At 31.6% G+C, this 23019-nt stretch overlaps 2 protein-coding genes across 2 annotated transcripts in view; both read right to left on the reverse strand.

The window, feature by feature from the left end:
- Positions 1-11795, reverse strand: part of LOC135839652 (protein turtle homolog B-like) — a 103068-nt gene extending 91273 nt beyond the window's left edge. The window contains exon 1 of the mRNA XM_065355773.1: positions 11291-11795. The gene's annotated coding sequence lies outside the window, so the exon portion shown is untranslated. The remainder of the gene's footprint in view (positions 1-11290) is intronic.
- Sys1 (Sys1 golgi trafficking protein) overlaps positions 1-23019 on the reverse strand; it is a 203410-nt gene that overhangs the window by 149336 nt on the left and 31055 nt on the right. The window lies entirely within an intron of this gene.

Raw genomic sequence — 23019 nt, forward strand, 5'->3', positions numbered from 1 at the left:
CCCTTTGGATGATCTGTTTTGTTCATGAGTAATATAAATGAAAAATCACCTCCTCGCCATTGAAGCAAGGGTGCGAGTTCTCAGCTGTGATAGTTTTGGAACACAACATTCTAATGCAGGCGAGCAGCCCGAGCGAAGAGAGGCTGCAAATTTTGTTTTAAATTAAAAAGAAAAAATTCCTTCTATTTCATCTCGAATATACCTACCTCTTAATGCAAATTAATTCTTTAAAAAAAAGATGCCCATTCTCAGGAGTAACGAATGCCTACAAATCCATCACACATGTCGGTTAAAAATTCTTCATGTTTTTGTTTCTTACAGCGTCGAAAATCGTTATTTTATGGTTTTTCTATAAATTAGAAAAGTTTGATAGGTAGGTAGTAAAAAAAATTGCGGATAATCGTGCTTTTTTTTCTTCTCTATTTCATAATAGATGCTCAAAACTTTAAGGTACCTATAAGTTAGTTTTTTGTAGGATATAGAACAATTTTCAACTCCATACTCGTATAACACTATAAATACTACAACTGTCACCCAACATCGTCTGAAGCAGTTTTTCAAGCAAGATTGCCAGCAAGATCGCAATACACTATTTAAGAAGAAACAAAAAAAAAACACACGAACGTCGGAGACATTCTTTGTATATCTAATTTAACACGAATAAAAGAAAAGAAACATCTTAAAAGATAAAGTAGCAGCCAATTACAATTTCAGCTATTTTGTTAATTTATACGAAGTGACTTTTCGTTTTACTCTGTTGAAGTGGATAGGTAAAGGTATACCTACAAAAATACAGTCAAGAGTATAGGTACGTGTTACCTAAGTAGATAGGTATTATGGGCAAAGAGGGAGAGAGAAGTGCTCTAAAGTATACTTGATAGTTTATTTTTATTTACCCTCTCCTTGTCAACAATTACGTACACGTAGATACTATTGTTAATCTGCTTTTTTCCTCTCACCGGTGCTATAATATATTTTTTTTTATCATTGTAATCGAAATCAAAAGTAGATAGATGCGTAATAAAAAACCGTGTGGCAGTAGGCCGTGAAATAAATGGCAGGATTTTCTTTTTTGCAATTTTATTAGCCTGAAATGTTGCGCAATAAAACCGCTATGACGGGTGAAAAGCTCATTTATTAAATTCCCCTAAAACAGATTCGTAAAGTGGTGGGGGAAAATCCACAAAATCCAAGTAATAGGCACATCTATGTTTGGTATCTCACTCTACTAATTTATTGAACCAGGTGTTCAATTGAACTTGGCAATCAACACATCATAAGCTGACTCTGAGTTATAAAGGTACGAGTAAATAGGTAGACGTACAAATATGGTTTTCTAGCCTATATCTGTGGAATGAAGTTTTCGTTAGGATGAATTGATGTGATTCGGACATTGATGTAGTATACCTACAGAATTTAACCTTTTGTCTCAATCAACGAGAACCGATATAAATTGTAAGTTTGGCAAATTGAACAAGTACCCGAATGAGAGATATCATTGATTCAAAAGATACTTTTTATCGTATGTATAGGGCATCGCATCAACATTTTTGAGAAGTACGAGTACGTATCCAGTATTGCATTGAAAATATCAAGAGTTCATTCCTACTCCCCCCCCCTCAAACAAGTAATTCCTCAACTAAGTAACTCGTTTCCCTCCCTACTGATTCTTAAAATAGGCAGTTTTTTTCAGAGTTTGAACTAGAAAAAAGTTTGAAATCAAGCTAATTAAATTTACAAAATAATATTTTACGATTCTACCCAAGTTCAAAAAATAATAATGTTCAAAATTAAAAATTCTAGATATTTTCATTCAGCTTTTAAAAAATTACGAAAAGTAGAATGATTTTTATTTTCAATTCCAAGTTTGCAAAGTTTACAAACTCGAACCCACCCAAAAAAAAATTCCCAAAGTCTTATGATTTTTTTTCTCAAAAGCTTCAAAGTAGATCGTGACTGCAAATAATTTAGTTTCCACCCTACTTCGAAATACCTGAACTTAAAATCTATCATTTTAACAAATTTGAGTTTAATTTTTCAAATGCGAGTTTGTATAGGTACCTACTTAGGTACCCACAAGTAATAGCTAATTAATGAAAAAAAAAAAGAAAAAAATGTCAAACTGGATGTCACAAAGAAATTTCAATTCAACATTTTCAACACTTAGGTAATTTTATAAATTTTAGAAAGAGACAGAACTCAAATTTTCAAGCCTTCATGATGAAATTTGAAATATTTGGAATAATCCTGCTAGAAGATCGAGTTTGGCTGAAAATCATAAAACTTTGATTTCGATAGCTCGATGTTAGACAGTGTGAAGCTGAAAGAGGCATGAGGAACAGCTTACCTTCTCCCACGCGCGCTTCTCCAAACTTGAGAAATATTAGAAAAAATGCGAAAAGTTGGAAAAATTTAAAATTTAAAAATAAATTCAGACTTGAAAATTTTAAACGATTTTCAAATGAAATTTTTATTTTTTAAATTGAAGGCAATTTCATGTTTTTTTTCATCTTGAGTTGTAATCTTCTCCATTTCCCAACTTCAGTGGAAAAAATGTAATCTGAGGAGGGGAGGATAAATCAGCTAAAAAAAAGTAGTATGTAAAATATGTTCAGACTTCTAATTACTCCGAAAATTTGGTCAAAATCTAATGACGGCGTATTTTTTAGATCCATTCAAATGTAGGTATAGGTAAAATTTCTGACTATTATATTTTTTGTACGACTGAATAGAAAATAATGGTTTTAAGAGAACGCCCCTGTTGGAAAAATTGCTGGTTAAACGCAGACAATTTCAAAATTTGAGTAACATTTTCATCAACAGGATTAAGCTGACCATGAGACATTCTGGAAAAGAATAATAATCCGCCCATCTCGGAGATTTGATCACACATCCTGTTCACATAACAAGGACTTACAGACTCGAAGCTGAATCATTCGCAGTTTCCTCTAAAACTCAAAACACCTCGTCATCGAATAAAAATCTCGACTAGATTCGCGGAAATTCGCGAATCAGTCTATCATAGGCTTATTCCGGTAGACTGACGTTGAATAGCGCGAAGGAAGATAGTAATAAGTACGAATAATTACGTGGTATAAACGCGCGTTACAACAAAGTAAATAGTGTGGTTCGGAGGAAGCTCTGGTATGTGGTCATCACCTGACGTAAAACAACTTAATAGATATCACCTATTCCGAATCTACAGTCTGAACGAATTAAACAAGACACGAATACGAACATGCAATTCGTAAAAGCTAAGATTGCCTGCCATTCATTGAAAACGACATACCTAGGTATATACCTTCCTACTATATACCTATCTTCAATCGCCATCCATTAAAACCGGAGTTTTACACTTAAAATTTTTTTCGCATTAGACTAACAACTAACGAGGAATGAATATAGAGAAAAACTAGTTCGTTGGTCTGGTTTTTGATAGAAATAGATATCTCGACTAATCGCATACCAACACGTGTATTCAAATGCTCCAAACATTCCCTATGCAAAATACACAACAAAAATAACTTGGTTCGATTTTAAAATAACCGTATCATTTCCAAAAATGATGAATTGTAAAAAATCGTGTATTTTTTCCAAACAAAAAAAGTTCATCTACATAACCACAACCTTTCATATAGTTAGTATTGGTATTTTGTATGTTTCGGTGTTACGAACCAGCTATACTGAAAGGGTTATACAAATCCGTTTTTCTCTCACTCTCTTTCACCATCTTTCCGTCTTTCTCTCTCTCTTTTTTTTGATTTCGTTGAAAACAGCTGTCGAGTTTTTTTTTTTATTAATTCCGAAACTGTTTTTAAGCTGAGCTTCATGAAAAACCACAAAAACGCATTAAGTAACTTTGTGTCCTTTTCACGCTGTTCAAATGTACACGTGTTACATACAACTGACCCTTATCGAGAGCTGATCATAAATTGAAAAGTTTTCCCAAAAATTTCTTCGCACCATTAACGTCATAAAATTGTTACGATTCTCCATAAAACTAATACCAAAAAAATATTGATTATAATATCGCGTGGTGTTTATATTTTTCCAATGAATTTTGTCGCGTTTAAAGTATTTTGTTTTAATTATTGATTATTATTGTAGTCAATTTTGAAAATGGCGAAAATATGCCCATGTCATGTGAATTTTATAGGTGGTTTTATGATTTTTAAAGCCAAAGTGAAACGAAAAAAAGATCATAAACTGTGAAAGTAATAGAAACTACTAAATGGAGAATGAAAAGCCTTCCAAAATTTTTGAAGTTTGCAAAACAAAGATTTCTTTTTTTTTCAAAAAAGTTTCGAAAAATTTTATTGAGCACCTGAAATTTTGTGGATAAGTGAGCAATTTCATGAAAACACATGTTTTGTTTGTTTCAAAAAGTATAGATCTGGAATTCATGCCTGAACACGTACATAGGACGAAATTGGCAATTTGAAATTTTATAGGAAAATTTCAAATAGGTATTTTCATCTCCCTGAAATTTTTATTTTTCACGTAGCTCTTTCAATTTTAAAGATTGCTCATTATAGGTACCTACACGATGGAACCTTCCAATAATCACGATTTAAAATTCATTTTCTTCAATTTTAACCGTCATTTCTTCTATTTCTCAATTAGACTAAATCCAAAAAAAAATAATAAAAAGTATCCCACGAATTTAAATGAGCTCAGGATTGTGTCTTTCCCTCAAAAGATTGCTCATTACTCGTAAGTAAGTATAGGTATTACGTGCTAAATACCTATAAATAAAAAAAAAAAGTTTCAGGCTATTTAAAAAATGACTCCTTCACAAAACAACCTTTCAGGCATCGTTTCCATAAATACACTGTTTGTTGATAATTTTTTCCAACTTCATGGCTATGTGATTACCCAACCACTGGGCAACAATCTTCTTGTTTCAACGAGTAAAAAAAGAGCCAACGTTGGCAAAAGATTCTGCGCTAGATTGTATTCATTGTCAGCAATAAATTATACTTATTTTTAATATCATCATAAGCGCGGCTGCACAATGGCGAAGAGATAGAAGCCGTTGTAGCAAAAAAAGATATGTAGCCTATAACTGCGTTGTAATAAAAAGGGTATGATTTTTGCATTGTTCACAATCACAAACATGTTCTAAGTTCATTTTTGAAACACTATAAGTAAGTGTTACGTACTGCAGTAGTACAATATATAGATGCTATACTCTTACAAATTAGAATAAATTTGGTAATTACATGCATGCGTATATCTGGTTAATTAGTTAACAAAACTACTCGCTGGTAATGTAATTTAGGTCACAAAACATCAACACTAGGGCCCATATGTTAAAACAATACTTAAACAAAGGTTTACACCAAGGTACGAATTTGCAGCTTACTATATACCTATTGGTCAGAAAATGTATCCTTAGGCGTTTTAGTTTTTTGTCATTTTTTAATTTTTTCAAAATATGAACCTAGTTGAAAACCATACTTACATAGGTACTTAATTAAACCAGTGCAATTATTCAGTCAAGTACCTACATGTACCAACTTTTGGGAATTATCATTTTACATATTTCTGTTATAAGGTAGGTAAGTGGAATTTTTACTCACATGATTAATTAAATTAGATTCCGACAGTGTACAGTAATTTTTATTCTATTGTTTCATACATTTTTACTGCAAAAATTTTAATATTTAGTGAGTTGAATTCATACTTAATTGACCTAATGTACTCAATGTTGGGTTATTTGATCTACGTAGGTATATAGAAAAATGAAAGTTCAGTCCTCTTCCCTCCGAAGTGAAGGTATATATTATAAAAAATGTAACATGAATGTACATTGTACATTATTGTAACTTAGATCAGTATAGTCGTGGCGAAACGTTAAAATTAAAAATGCCAACTCGAAAAAATATCTAATCAAACTATAAACTTTTTTCAACTTAGAGAGGTGAAAAATTTTGTTTAAGAAAAAAAAACAACAAATCCTTCCCATTCTGGCCATCTTTGAAAATGCTTAGTAGCAAAAATTGAATTCTCTAGAGAATTTTATGTTGCACAGGCACCTAGTTCTACTCGTAATTTACCCAAAATAAGCATACATAAGTACAACAATAGTTGAAGAAAATTCACATTCATGTAAGAAAGACCTTACCGTTGCATTAAAATTTCATGTAGATCAAGTTAACCTGAGTAAAGTGTAAGTATAGGTAGGTGAAATTTTTTGATAAAAAATTCGATAAGATAGACACTACAGTTGAATTGGAGATCAAAACTTCTATATTCGTATAAAAAAATCAAATCATTTTATCAAAACATTTTCGATCATTATAAAATGCATAACTCAAGTTAAAAAAAAAAGTTCTGATGGGGCAATAAGTATAATCATTTGTAGGGATCACTGCAATAGGTACTCTATCGGGAATATTCTAGGAAGTATATATTTTACTTTTACGATATTTATTGAATTCTAAGATAAAAGATGCTCTAATCTTTGAGTAAGTACTGTGAAAAAAACCAGAGAAATTTTGATACACACGAGGTGAAGTGGTTTATGGGGAATATTTTGGTGGCGTTTTTTCAACGTTATTTGAAGTCATTTCACTTTTGAAAATATAATATGAAACGCGTTTATTATTAGTGGAAATTCGATAAAACCGACGTTTCGGCGCCTTTTTTCAAAAGTACGAGTAAAATTTATGTAATATTTTGGCCTACTTATTTTGGACTCATGGGGAATACTTTAGGTGTATTCTGACTTTTTTACGACACATTAAAAGCACATATTTTGCGTTTTTCAGCGTGAAAGAATCTCAGCTATTATAATTATTTCCAATTAATTTTATATGTAGTTGAATTTCTGAATTTGAGAGGTAGTTATACAAATGATGTATCTTCGCTGCTTCTAATTAACATTGATACATATCTTATACCCGACTTAAAATTACAGTTTATCAACACCACTATCCTCATTTGTCCCATTAAGTTTATAAATTGATAGTTCAGCGATGTATTATCGTTTGAAAATAATTATTTATGAATCAGTTAGGTATCTAAAAATAAAATGTATAGCCTATAATTAATTTTTTTTAACGAAAATAAATTTTCGCCAGTTGAAAAAATTATCTGAACTACTCACTCAATGACGTATATTTCGTTTTCATTATTTATTAGGTAGGTATAGGTACATATTCATTCATTTATTATGACTGAAAAATTACTCAAAGAATTACAAAACAAAGCTTCAATTAAAGCGGATCTAAAAAAAACACCTACTTAAGAATTTGATAAAATTCACGGAGGCATTTTATTTTGAGTTGAAATCTGTCCTATTAAACAATTTAGACTCCCAAGTCGAGGGAAGAGAATCCGTAATTTCTTAAAGTAGGATTATTTTAATTTTATTTTTCCTGCATTCTTTTTCTTAAACGCATCCCCAAAACCTCCCTGATGTGAAAAAAGTGGACTGAAAAAGATCTCAAAATTCAAAATTTTTCCAATCCAAAGATTTAAAAAACTTGTCTCAAAAAATTCATAAATTCGATTCGTCATTTCTAGATTTGTTCTCAGAAAATAAAATTATCTATCGCAATCCATAGACTAGTGGGATAATCATATTTTCATTTTGTTCAAAGTTTTGTAATTCATTTTTTGAAAAATATATTATTCTGCTTTTTATAAATACTAAATTGAAAAAATGTGCATAAAAATTTCAATAGCCTACTCAGTCTAGATCGAAATGCGTGCTTAATCCAAATTTCTTAGAGTTAGTCTTGTCAAGGAGGTGTACACTACGTATTTGAAAACCAACTTGCTACATAATTATTTTCTATGCAAACTTCATGTGTGGGATCTACGTATAATTGCAAAAAACTGTGTAAGGTATTTCGAAAATGACTTGACTTTAGGGATCCCCGGAGCCTCCTGCCTCCTTTGACCAATTGACCAAAGAAGTGCCAAAATTCATTATGAGACACTTTATACTCAAAAACACACCTCGATGAATTCGGTCTTCGGTCAATCCGAGGCACCAATGTTATTCTGCTTTATTTTTTATTTTTTTGATCCATATAATGCATTTAAATCAATGATTTCTATTTTTGATTAATTTCGCCAAAAAGTAATTTTTGCGTTAGATGAAACTCAAAATAATCAACTACTTTACGTACAATTTATGCATTTCAAAATAACAAGATGAAATGTGCAGGAATATTGTTTTGGGATACCTTACTGCAAGTCTCAGAAGAAGGGGCTTTGATGATTCAAAAAGGGAAAGAAAATACCTTACTTTAAAACTGAAAAATTAAACATCTCAAAAGTATGCTTTGATAATTTCAATGCAAATAAAAGCTATGTAGGTATTTATAAGCAGCATATTTGATTTTCAAATTTCCACATTGGGAACTTTTCTTCCAATTTTCGACCTGAGTACAGCAATCCTTTTTTCATGGACCCTGTACCTTAAAACCAGTCTTGGAATGCTTATCTGTTATATTACCTACGAGGCTACGAATAACATGCAGACTGATAGCGAGACTGGCGTCGTCGACAGAGTGACATAGATTCTGAGATAAGATTGTGACGCGCATCGTTTCGTGAATTTGCTTTGAACGATTGTACAAATTATCAGTTTGTTGAGTTAGTCATGGAAAAAGCTTTGGAATAAGGTAATTTTTAGAAGAAATTCACCCTGGGAGATGCTTTTTAACTGTATTGATTTGATGATGTTTCAGTAGAAACATCAATTGAATCAGTTTGAAACAATCAACACTGGTAAGTAGGTATACATTATTACCTGGTCTCCACCCGGTTGGCAAAACGGCATTTTTTAGACAATGCATTCTGAATAGGGATATGACCACATATCAGTCAGATTGTACATTCTGAATGCCAAAACGGCAATATCTGACTGTGGTTCTGAGTGTGGATCTGACTATGTGCCAATCGGGTAGTGGTTTTCTGGTTAAGTACGTACGAGTATGGTGAATTTTTCTGATAATAAAGAATTGATACAAAACAATCCAAAATTTGAATAAACGTGAAGTACACTAATTTTTGCATTATTATTGGATACCCCACCAATAATGATCTATCATAGCTATTAATTTTATTGTGTTAGATTTTTTTACAAATTGCATTCATGCCATCTGCATGATAAAATAATCGTAGGTAGGTAGGTAGTACGAGTACGTACAGGGTGGACAGAAATATCGGGTACCCCTAAAAAAGTTTTCTGCTAAATACTTCGGTTGGTCACAGTGAATGATGATAATGGTAGCACATGATTGGTTGTTAGACTGGAGAGATAACATTTCACCAATCATATGCATCTATTTCACGTTGCCAACCTATATTTTCAATGAAAAACTTTCTTAGGGGTACCCGATATTTCTGTCCACCCTGTACAGAAATTCATTAGGTACCTATCTAATGTAGTAAAATTCTGCCCGTAATTTTATAAATGCGTTGATCATCACTTTTGAAGCTTTCGCCGTGATTATTAACGGAGTCTGATGAACGAATAAAAATCACTTTTACTGTAAGTGATTTCCATTTATTGATTAAAGTGAATCTGACCAGCCAATGCAAAAAATATTCAATTTTCTTGTTACGTGCCTACCTACTAAATTTTGAAACTATAGGAGAACAGTTCAAATGCATTTGTTACTCACTTGTCGATATTCTCAGACATAAACTTGAGGTTAATTTTAAGGTTATAAAATCATCGACACACAGTGTTATTAATGTACACTCCGAGTGGTCATTATTAATTCACATTGTTGTCTAAATTTGGATGCTTAGTCTACTAATTAGGTACTCGTGAATTACGATACCACAAAAATTACGTTTTATTGCCGAATTTGCTGAGAAAATTTGTACACAGTGACGAATTCAGCGTCTTATGAAAAATATGCCAATTTTTCCGAAGACGTATTCTTGTATTTTTCAATCGAATCAATGTAAACATAACATTACACCATTGAAAAAAGAGTCGCATACGAGTGAATATTTTGGTACCTAGGTACATCATTAATAAACAAAATCCTGTCAAGCAGACAGGGAAAATTAATTTCTGACTTTGAAAAATTATTCGCGTTCATGGACAAATCGTTGGTTAGCTCAATAAGTCTGATTAATAGCTAAATTCATTACCTACATTTTGACAAAGTCACCAATATGACCAATTAGTTATACACCTAGCACCTGTTTCTTCGGATTGATCCATGAATGAATCGAGTTATAGCTATAAATCCGTCGTTCAATTTTCCATGCATTTATATGTACGTACTCTTTACAGACTACAAAGTACATTCTTAAGGAATAAATAACGATAGGTATAGGTACCTAAGTATTCATTGAGTTTAATACCTGTAAATATTACTGGCGTTTCTACAGGTAGATTACATAACTTATAAGCATTTTTATTACGACTGTATGTAAGCTATTTCAAGTTCTTAGTACTCGTTTATAATTTAGAATTTTTAAAATACCTAATCGAATGGTTAGGTATGTGAAAAATTATAGCTCCTGTTTATTTAAATATTTACTATCATTTTTTTTGTACTCTGAAGAAATTATTCGTAACGCAGGTAAAAAAAAATTCAACATCTACCAGGTAGACATCTATATCAACTTAAATTCTTATAAAACCACGATCAAAGAATTACATTCACCTCCTATTGAAAATTGTACATATCTACCTATTTAGCACGAATAAAATCACTGATACAAGGCGTTCCAACCAATAAGAAAAATACCACTCGAACAAATTGGGGTACCTATAATTATAGGGTAAGCAGTGTAATATATTTTGCGAAACCATTTTGGTGTTATAAAATTTTCCAGTCTTGAAATAAAATTATTGCCGGTGAAATTTGATTTACAAGTGGGAAAGAACAGCAGGTAACCATCCTAGTTCTACTTATCTATTATCTAACATTATTTACCTACGTTTTCTTGCTCATTAGATGCCTCGTGCTTTGATATGAGAGCACATGCGATAAAAGCAACACACTCGACTGTAGTAAAACAATAATTTGATACAATAAAAAGTCTGCTATTTGATGATATAAAACAATCAGGTGCATAAAACTGACCAGTATTATTTTTTGCTTGTTTTATAGGTCCTACTTATCTACCGATAATAACGTTTAACACTTCGCATAGGCATAGCTCTCGTATTTTTTCGCATCCAAATGTTAATGTGTAGGTACCTACTTAGAAGTGATGAAATTTAAATCTGTAGGTACTAAAAGCCCATTATTGAAAAATCTACGTATTCAATTTCAACATTAAAAAATTTCAATTAACGACTTACCTCGCAAATCCGAAAGCTATAATACATTTCACTAATGCACACTTGAACTCAACAAATTGAAATAAATTTTCTAAGCATGTAAAAATTAACACGGACGAACAATTAATTTACAAATAATTTGCTAAATATTTTATAAAATTTGGAAGATTCGATTTTGATTAAGGACGCTGGGAATGGAAAAAAAGTTCAACGAAACATCAATTGATCATGTTTACTGATAAAATGATAACGTTCATCGCGAAAATAACTCGAGAATTGATCATTTGCGTTGATTACGATTTTGTGGTCAATTAGGTAACGAATAAAACAAACGCGATGGAAAATAATTCTAATTTAGATCAACACCGTTACGAATTTTTACTCAATATAAAATTCGATTGCTTAAATTTTTCACTCGAAATGTTACGAATATTACCTACACGTTCGTATCACATCAACACCATCGCATTCACAACGTTTTACCGGCTATGTAGCTAGCGAGAGTAGTACTGACTACTTACCACGAATCAAAACAGAAATGTTTTCGATACCTACTTTTCGGCGCATTGGAATCCATGCGCTAAACTCGTATCTACGTAAGTAGATGTACACTGCATAGTGTGTTGTGCTGTACCGAATATGATAAGAATAATATGTATTAATTTGGCATTTCAATTATTACTTATATAGGTCCCCACCCCCTGATCCCCTGGTCACTTGCTTTCATAATGCTGCTTTATTTATACATCTTACATTCATTTCTTTGAGTTTAACTAAATTAAATAATGTACTCGAGTAATATTTGTGATTGTTTCCTCATTTTGCTGTGTACTTTCTTCAACATGCATAGGTAGGTACCTACTTATTTATTTATCGTCGTCTTAATACGCAAAGTGGCTAACTCCAAGTTTTGACGAAAATGAGTTATGAGCGTCATCTGATTTTTCTTCACTTAATTCATAAGTTGAAATCTTAAAAACACGCTTGTGCAGGCCCATTTGTCTATTAGGTATCTGTGGTTGAAGTCGGGAAAATTATCTAACTCCGCCAAATGATAACGCACTGTGTATTTAGGTACCCGAAACTGTTTCATTTTTACGTTACTTGAAAATGAGTTATGAACACCATCTGAAAGGTGAACACTTCATAAATAACTTCCGATATTGAAAATTACCTCAGGTGAATTCATTGGTGTAGTATCTGCGTTTCAAGTTGGGAAAAATATCTAACTCCACTCAAAGTGGCTTAAAATGTGTCAAGTGAAAAAATTTTTTGGGAGATTTTTTTTTTTCACTTTAATAAATAACATTAACTATGTAACACCCATCAATAGTTGATAACACTGTTTTTCGCATTTCCTGAACAATTTACAAAAATGGAGTTGGCCACTTTGCGTATTAAGACGACGTTATGTACTCAAGTTGAAATATTTTTCAAAAATAAAAAATGAAAACAGAACAAAAAAAGCATTATATATAGCAAAAAAATACCTATATTACAAAATAATTCTCAATCGACGTTTCAAAAGGCAAATTGGGTGTCATCCAATAGTTCAATTAAAAACAAATTATTTTCTTTTCAACTTTGATTTATGGATACCTACCCACATTACATTTTGATATGACGTAGAAAAAATTGGTTCTCTGTATCTATACCCACATGAAATACATCAGTACCTACCTAGGTATCCCTGTATCTTGATGAATGCTTATTTAGGACCATAGCCGACTTTGGATAGTTGGATATCATCATGTGCCCAAATAAAATATCTGCGCAGGAAATTCAAATTTTGCAATTGTAAAAAATGTGATACCCTTTAAAAAGGAAAATAGTAAGTAGATGTGTATTGTGTACCCTACCTACCTATCTCCAATGAAAATGATAATATTAAAATATTCATAATTTAAAGAAATGATATTGACTAAAATAAAAATGAATTTTTTAACAAGAAAAATACAAGGAAAAACAGGGTTAATTATTTTTAATTTTATTTTTCAAAGGACAACCATCACCAGTTTACCTGTCTGATCAAAATTAAGCCTTCATTAGAAAAAAAAAAAAAAAAAAAATAGCTACCTACTCAAAAAGTAATGTGAGCATGCCTGCTTTGTAAAATTTGGCTTAATATTTTAAGTATGGTACCTATATTTTGGAAAATGGAATCACCTCATTCATCATAGCATTCTTCAACTCTCATTAAGTCAGTGTAGCTATACGTAGTATATAGGTACTTCTCTGTTTAATTCTTATTTTTAAAGGTGTATAAGTACAGTAAGTAACAATACTAATACAATATATTCAATTTTATTAAAACCAAGATTTGCTTGTTTCAAACCAAAAAAATGTACGACAAATTATATCCACTCTAGATGTAAATCTTTGGAAAAAAATACAACGTTCAGCTTTTTGTTGAAAACTTTTTTACTTAAAACACATTTTTTGTACGAAAAAAATTACACTTTCTGATGAATTAAGTATAGCCCGAAAAGTTTCTTTGTTCAGTAAATTTGTTTGTGTGGTGCCCCTAGAGAATAGAAATAAAGAGTTCCGAACCCGGCATCCAGGTAGGTACCTACTTTTCATTTTTCTATCATTTTGAAACTTCATAAAATTTAAAATTTTTATAAAGTCTGCCCTGAGATTAATGAAATGTACCAATGCTTAAGAGATCTGAAAATTTTTCTCCTAGAAAAAAAAACAGAAGCTTTTAAACAACTTTTACTTTATTTACTTTTAATTTTTGTAATTCCAAACGGCTTTTAAAATAGCAATTCGTGGTTTTTTTGGGGGATGGTTTTTAAAATTTTGTTGTTGTTTTCTTAATTTTATTGGACATCTGTAGTTCTGTACACTATATACCTATACCTACCCACTAGTTTTTTAAGCCATTGCCTGTAAACCTATATCCATCAATGATTTAACGCCATCTTTCATGTATCTATTCCACGTGAAGAAGACCTCTTTGAATTAGAGTAGTGTTTCCAGACTACCTATTCAATAAAAATTACTAAATTACATACCAGCAAAATGTTTTATGACAAATTAATTCCGTTTACAAGAGAATCTCCTAATCATTCAACTTGGTTCATTTTTAATCTGAATAAATAGTCGAAAAATTTCATGAAATAATAGGATCGTCAACGAAATATGTACAAGTTACTTCGCATTGAGGAGGTATTTACGTTTGATTAGGAGAAATCCTTGATTTTGTAGAATTTTCTTCTCACGAAATTTTAGTCCACTTATACTTCAATAACCAATGGATTAGATATTCATGTTTAGTGGGTAAACATGAAAAATGTAACTACCTAAACAACTTGGGAAAAGTGAAATCACAATATGTATCAAGGTACAAACAGAATGAAAAGAAAACGCAGAAATGAAGTTACAAAACTGCGTAGCAAGGTCTTGTATGGGTATTAGGTAGGTAGGTACCCATCTCTTTAAAAAAATGAAATAGGTACCTAAGTAAAGACTGGAACACCCAACTTCTTTCTCACCATGCTCAACGTAAACAAATAAGTACATTATAACAAAGAATGAATCGAAGCACCTGAAAATACAACAAAAAATAATAACAGTGTGAAAAAAAAAGCGTTTCGGTAAGAACGAAAAAATTAATGCAAACTCTCGCAAGTTATTCGATGAAATGAAAATTGCGATGGAGAATAGGCGATACCAATTTCATATTGAAAACTTGAACATTTTTTATTGAATAAGAGACTTTTCTCGCAACTTGGTATGGTAACGATAACTGTTATACATTTTAGACATTATTGGTACCTACGGTAGTTGTTTTTCCATCTTGGAAAACGTACCTACTACCTACCTAGTACCTACCTACTTATGTTCTAAATGCATGATACAGTAGATAATAATAATTCAAGAAAAAATTCTATTAATAATATCGGTAAATACCAGATACATGATAATAATTGTGTTTGATTAATTGACTATCCTCAATTTTGAAAAAAAAAAAGAAAAAAATGAAAAGTTGATCACATCGAGTCGTCAAATGGCTCTGGCTAACGAAATAAAGAGGAAAACATTCAAAAAGGCCGAAAGTCAACAAAATAGGCTACCTCAAAATCATTTCTGTTACGAAAATAACTGGTAAAAAAAAAGAACACGATAGTACGAAGTAATTTTTTTTTATTTATCCTACAAACCATACGAGGTCGATTTGTAGTATAATTTTAATTTTGATTAATTTACCATCTCGCAGTTACGTATAAGCAAGTAGCGTACTCCATAAATTACCAGTACACACTGGTCGGATTATTTACTTGATATTTCGGAGCTTCTTACAAGAAAATTCTATTATTTATTATTTTTTCGTTGTTTTGAATCCGTAACCACTTATCTCTGTTAAGTTTCATTTGTGAACTTTTATTAGCTGATTATGGAACAGTAGGGTATAAATTTTATAGAAGAATATACTTAGGTACAGGAAGATGGCAAAGCCTTATAAAACTTATACTTAAACTTTTTGTTGCGAATTTCATAAGGAAATATTTCAAAGCTCTGCAAAATTCTAAGGGAATAACTTTCAATAAAATACAAAATAATACCAAGTGAAGGAAAAAAACAAAAGAAGAGCCTTTATAGTAAACAAATGATGAGTTTTATCTTTGATGAACAAATGCTCGTTTCAAATAAAAACACAAAACCGGTGTCTACTACCTCAAAAGAGAAGAGAACGAGAATTCCAATTATTTTCAAGCAATCACTATACAGTAAATCCGAAACTTATCTTTGTGTTCAAATATTTTTGAAAATGTAAATAGGCACCTACTATAGGTATCCGTACCCTACCAGTGTACTTTTAGGATGAAATATTTATTTAAAAATCAATGAAAAAATTTGATGAATATTGGCCAATTTTATTCTATTGTGAGTCTTTTCTAATGAAAACAAAAGGTGAAAAATGAGACTTAAAATAAAAATTGAAATTGGAATTTTAATTCTGACTAAAAATATGCATTTTTTGACTTTTCGGTTTGACTTTTTTTTTTTTTTTTGAAAGTTCGAGTGTAGATTAGTACTTAGGTAAGTACCTACTTCAAAGGTTAAGAGGAATATTTTCTCCCCACCCAAATAGATTTTTTCTTAGAAAAATATTTTTTATATTCTCAGCTCCTAGTAGTTATTGTGAAATAGTGCTTTCATATGAGATTCACTCCCCAATTCCAAAACCAACGCACAGTGGTATACATATAGCTATGGGTCTGCTGGGAGTGAAGTTTTCCCATTTCCTGCTGTGTTAAGTATTCAGAGTTTGAAATATTTCGTTAAATATTGTCAACGGGAATGAGTAGTAGATTAAGAGATGACTAATGAATCTCTCTCTTTGCTTGCCTAATCTTGGACATGGAAGTTGAAATTAGGAATACCCAACCAGTGGTTTCAAGTAATGAACATATGTACCTACGTAGGTACTACATAGGCTCATTTGGAATAAGCTATATACTGATGTCCATTTAAAAAGTTTAGAAAATTTCAAGTACCAGGGCCTAATTTATGCAGTAGGTAAAGTAGGAAAGGCTCGCTAGAATTTTTACAAGCATAAATAGGTATAGGTACATATTTGAAATCACTCTCCACGGAGTAATTTAAACGTGTGATACACTCGTTATACAATACTATAAAAGCTGAAATATAGCGTAAGTTGGCGTTAATTTAAAACTATGTAATCTTGTTTAAACTTGAAAGCGTTGTCGTTACGGTATCTAAAAGTGTACGGAAAAGCTGACGATATACATCGTCAACAAAGCATAAATAAGGCAACGGGCGCAGACCGAACCATGCGTGAAAATCTTCAATTTAAGTAACAGGTGTCTCGTTTTATTTTTTCATCTCCCTGTGTATCTTATTCTTTTTCTGTATTTTTCGTTTCTCATTTGAACCATACCCACAGAAATATGGAAGAAAAAAATCATAAAAAGTATCCATCGTTACGTGTTTGTTTTGAGACATTGCTATCTACTGGAAGCATTGGATGTAGGTGTAACCTTTCTATTCTTGCGACTTGCGAGAAAATGTTGGACGGGATCCTTGACATTTCTTTTTTCAACTAGGAGAAATATTTTTTCTACGATTCAGACGAGTTATTTTAACCATTACACTTACTCGTGCAATGCACTGAGGTACTCAATTATAGATTTTAATTTTTGATAGATATAAGCATACCTAGGTTTAACAGTTATAACCATAATGATGATGCGCTTTTGTAACCTGAAGTTCGATCTTTTAATTTTAATTCATAAAATATTTTCAAATTGGAAAAAATCTTGGAAAGTTGAACCACTGTCCACATTTTGAAATTTTCAACGAAGAAATTTACCTGTCTATTCTAGTTTTGATAACCTACACGTACCTACTTTTTAAAACTTCATATGGCACGAAATGGGCAAAATTCACTTCAAATTAGTACCTACCTAATAATATTGGCCAACCGAATTGAATCTATTTTTCGTAATCTATTGTAATTGGTAACAGTGACTCTTTTTTTTCAGCGTAAATTAATTTTTTTGAAAGATTTTCTCCCTCTTGTCAGTACATAATGAAAAAATTTTGTTGTTGTATATTTTGGCTTAATTTCCTTCAGATTAGCGAAATTGGTGATCTCAGCAAATTGAAACTAGTAATTTATTGTATACAAGACCTTTTGAATCCATTTTTAACAGAATCCAGCAGCTGTTTAGAAGCACAAGAGCAAAATTTATGCATATGATTTTGATAATTATATGTTTTAGCTCACGGAACCTAATCGTCAACTCGTCACCTTCGATTTGAATGAAATTTGACTCACTGAAAGTTCATATCACCCTCTCTTCAAAAACAAATTTTCAGTGGTCGACGTTAAATTTTCGAATTTTGGTGAATTTTATAAAATGGCTGAAATACGCCTTTTTACTGATAAGGTTTTCATAAATATATTAAATCGTGAGATAACCTGAAGAGCCTCCAGCAAAAATTAGTTTTGCCTTCAGTGCACTGGAATCACTCCAGAAGGCGCTGTAATCAACTTCGGCAGCTGAAAATTTGGTTCTCGAGTGTTGGTGACATGAACTTTCAGTGAGCCAAATTTCAGCCAAATCGGAGTTGACGAGGTTCCTTTATCAGCACAGGAACTTGAATTCTTGAAAAACCTCTAAAATTCGTAAAATAGAAAAATGAATTTTTCTTTATCTTCAAAATGAAATCTCATCTAATGAAAAGTACTAAACCTTCTACAACTATAAAAGTTTATTTTTTATTTTAAAATTTAAGAACATTTTGGATTTAAAACAGTGGTCTCGTACCTACTTTACTTTTTATTAAACTGAATTTTTCTACTACTCAACCGTTGTCCTTGAAATATTAGTCTCAAAGGCCATTTTATAAGAGAAAATTCTCTCAGTTTTGCATCTTGAAATTAAGTTTTAGGCAGATGTGAGTTTTGGTAAGAGAATTGGGATTGTTTTGAACGTATATTCCGCCTCTTTAGAAGAAATTTTTACCAGATATGAAACTTCCATATAAGGAAACCGTTCTTGACTTCGATTTTTTCAATTTAATAACTACCACCCTTGACCCTATACCTTATAATGGTTTAGAAAATAATCACAATTGATGGAAATGAGTAGGACTAATTCTGCTAAAATTAGAATAGGATACGAATGTACTATTTTTCTTTAATTTGTTCAAAATCAAATACATACCTACCTAATCAATTTTTACTGCTAAAAAGTTGTTTTTCAATGTCTTTTCGCCATAGTTAATTTTCGAGAATTTTAAAACCTAAAAATGAGCTTTGAAGCGGTTTCTTGGTTAGTAATCTATACGTCATTTAACTCACAATTAGTTGTCGATCCATCAATGACATTTCAAAATGATAGTTAATGAAATATAAGCGTCTACCAAATACGTAATTATGTTCACGAATCACTCGTAGTCGTCGTTAAGCCGGAAGTAGGGCAAAATGTACCTATAAGTTGGAAGTGAATTCAACTTGTGTCTACTGTGAAATGATAATTTGAATAGACTTGAGAGTCCTACTGCTACGAACTAAAGTGGAGTGAAAGAGGGCGGTTAAATGATGCGGCTAGCAATTTTACCACCAAAACTATCAAGTTGGAAAATTTACAAACGCTGCAACACTCTGCGAATGATGCGGTAGCGAACGCGTTCTAAATCAATGTACAGCATAATCTTATAGCCTCGGAGAAAAACGTGAAAAATATATTTCCCTCTCCTAAGCGGATAAATGTCAAATAAAACTTTTCAGGCAGATTGCTTTGTTTTGAGGACACCATCTGAACTGTTCGTATATGTAGAAGTACGAGTATGAACCTAGCTACAGGCTTAAATGTTTTTTGCTTTCTCGCTTACCTACTTATTCGTTTTTTTATTCGTGTTTTCATTCAATCGTTCTTCTGCACTCTCATTCTAGCAAACCTTTTACACCTAGAAATATGTAGGTTGCTTGAAAAAATTCGCAAATAGATACCTATAAGTAGTTTTTTGGTATAACCTGCGCAATGTTAAATAAATTTTTTGTTTTCTGCATGCTTCGAGTATTTACGATGTTGCTGCGCTATGGTGCGAAGTTTTCAATCTCATTGTCTTTATTTATTGTGTTGAAATCGTGATAGCCTCGATTTCACTGATATTGCACCTGGGTCCTGTTGTTTTCGCCGCTTGTTCACGGATAAATGACTATTTTTGTGAAAAACGGAAACATAATTTGATTAAAAAATTACCAGTTTCGAAATGAAACCATTTTTCAACGATGGAAATAAATTACCGTTGGATTCCTTTTTAGTTGGTTGGTGTACGCGGTACTTTTACAGAAATTTACTAGGTAGTACGTACATATGATGTATTATTACACGAGTACCATTCCTACACTTTTTTCACTTACCAATGTGATAACTGATAAGGTAGAGGTACCTAGCTACCTACCTATAAGGTGAAATTTCATGTACCTATTTGAAAGCTCAGGCTTACCTATATGTTTTTAGATAACCTCAATTCAATTTCTTAGCATGCAAATAGAAGAAAATGGTGACGACTTTCAAGGAGCGTACACATGATCCAATATATTTGACAAACTCGATTTGTCAAATCAAATTGAATTTAATCAAACATATTCGGTTGTGTGGACGCTCTGATGATGTCTTTCTCAAATTTTTAACGTTTTGTTGATCGGAGACACCATAGACACAACTCTGAAAATAATTTTGAAAATATAAATAATTTCTATTTTCAGAATTGGTGTCATCGATCAACAAAACGTTGAAAATTTGGAAAAAAAACTTAGATTATCATAGCGTTTGCATGATCTAATATATTTGACTTTCCATGCAACCAAATATATGTTGATTATATGTTGATAAATTTTATCAACGATGTCAATTTGACAAACCTGGTTTGTCAAATATATTGGATCGTGTGTACGCTCCTTCAGGAAACATTATCATGTAATTAAGTAGATAGGAAATTAAAATTTTTCGGCATAAACCTTAATTAATTTTTGTAAACATTTATTTAATTAAAAACCATAAACGGGTTTCTAAGAGGTAGTACAATAACTCGGCGTAATTTTGTGTTTGGCGCTTAAACTTTATACCGCAATTCATTCGAGTGCACCCTTAAAATGCAACTAACGAAAAATGTCAACTCTATTAACCTTCCAGTTAGGTAGGTAGTAGGTACTCAAAATTAACCGAGACAAGTTCTACCCTCTTTTGAATAAAGCTAGTGTGTGCTTTATCAGTGGTCAACTACGTTAGTAACATTAAATCAACAATATGCTGGATACATTCGCTGAATCATCGCCTTTTGTCAACAATCGCTGTGTATACCTTTTCGTTCAACAAGCCTCATTTTGAACATGTCTGAAGTTGTTTCAACCATGATCTGTTCGATAAGCTAATAGGTGTCTGTGTAATCAAGTAAAAACTTTATTTTTTGGATGCTGTCGTTTGAGTTTTATATTCTCATTTGGTACTTTGTACCGAAATTGAATGCGTTACGTATTTAGAGGTAATTTTCTGAATTAGGTACCTACCTCTACCTACCTTAATTTAAAATTAGCTCCATGCAGAAAAAAAACTATAGGTAGGTAGGTATGTATATTTAAAAAATATGGAGATTCAGTTTTTATTTTCGTAATATTGTTGGATTGAAAATTCGCTCTTGTAAAACAATAGATCAGGAACTTCTTTGTTTGAAAAAATTAATATTAAATTGCCATGGAAAAAAATCCAAATCTATTGACGGAATAAATTTTTAAAAATTGAGTATGATTTTGACAAAAAATGAAAAATAAGATCTAATCTAAGAATGAATAGAAAAATTCGTACCTATCCAATTTGATGAAGTTATGATAATTTTATTAAAATAATAACAGAAAATTATACATTTTTTGAAATTAAAAAAAACTAAAAAGGAACAATCATGGAAAAAGTAGGTACTATAGGTAGAGGTACCTACTACATACAGGGTGCCCAGAAATATCGTGAACCCCTAAGAAATTTTTTTATTAAAAATATAGGTTGGCAATACGAAATATGTAGATGCATATGATTGGTGGAATGTTATCACCTCAGTCTAACAACCAATCATGCGCTATCATTATTATCATTCACTGTGATCAACCGAAACATTTAGCAGAAAACTTTTTTAGGGGTTCACGATATTTCTGGGCACCCTGTACAACTTTTTGGTAGGTATTTTAGATGAGTACCTAACTTATTAAAATACACCGGCAAAATTTGAACTATTCCTCCCCCCCAAAAAAAAATCAAAATGATCATATTTTTTAAAAGTAGGTAGCTACCTATCTATAACAAAGTTGAAAAATTGATCGATTTCAATCATATAATTCTCATTTTGAGTGATGCAAGAATCAGGAAGAAAGTTTGCGATTCATGTAAAAATGTATTTATTATGATCGCTAGTCATCAATCTAATCTTTTATGATTAATACAGCTTATCACAGTTGAAAACATTTTGATTTTTTGAAATGTCCAAAAATAAATTCATCTTTTAACAATTCTTTCGTTCTGAAAATAGGTTTTCTGGATGGAAATATTTACTGTAATATAGGCAACGAAAGCTGAGCTTCAACTACGAAAGTTCAATTTTGAGTTTTTCGAATTTTAATACATAGGTACCTATACCTAATCGAGTTTGAATGTCGTGTTCATTTTCTTTGAAATCTCCCGAACAGATTTATTCAAAAGTTCAACCAATCTTAAGGCATAGACGTGAACTTCAAATTTTAGCACAGAGCAATACAAGAATTCGCTTCCTTCTTCCGATATTTTGGAGGGTTATGTTGTAAATCATTTTTTTTACCTATTTTTCAAGACCATCATTTCTAAAATTTTATGGGGTATCTATACAGATAGCATACCATATAGTACTTTACATTCAAATTCAAAGCATTCGAAGCCGATATACACAGGGTAGGTAATAATAATGTTTCAAAATCATCGCGTCATAAAAGTTGCGCCTGTTGTAGGATTAATCTTCAGATGGACACGGAAGATTCGACGTTTGATGAACATTAGACAGGTAATAGTATTGATGCAGTAAACAAAACGTCACATTATTTATAAGTGAAGAATTATTTGAGCAATAAAGAAGAATTACTTTCGTCGTCTTTTTGAAGAACTAAACGGCCACGCATCGACATGGATAATAAACAGGATCGCAGATGTTGCTGTAACTTTTATTTATAAAGCAGCTACAAAGTGTTT

Source organism: Planococcus citri, chromosome 3 (genome assembly GCF_950023065.1).
Source record: "Planococcus citri chromosome 3, ihPlaCitr1.1, whole genome shotgun sequence".
Classification (NCBI taxonomy): Eukaryota; Metazoa; Arthropoda; class Insecta; order Hemiptera; family Pseudococcidae; genus Planococcus; species Planococcus citri.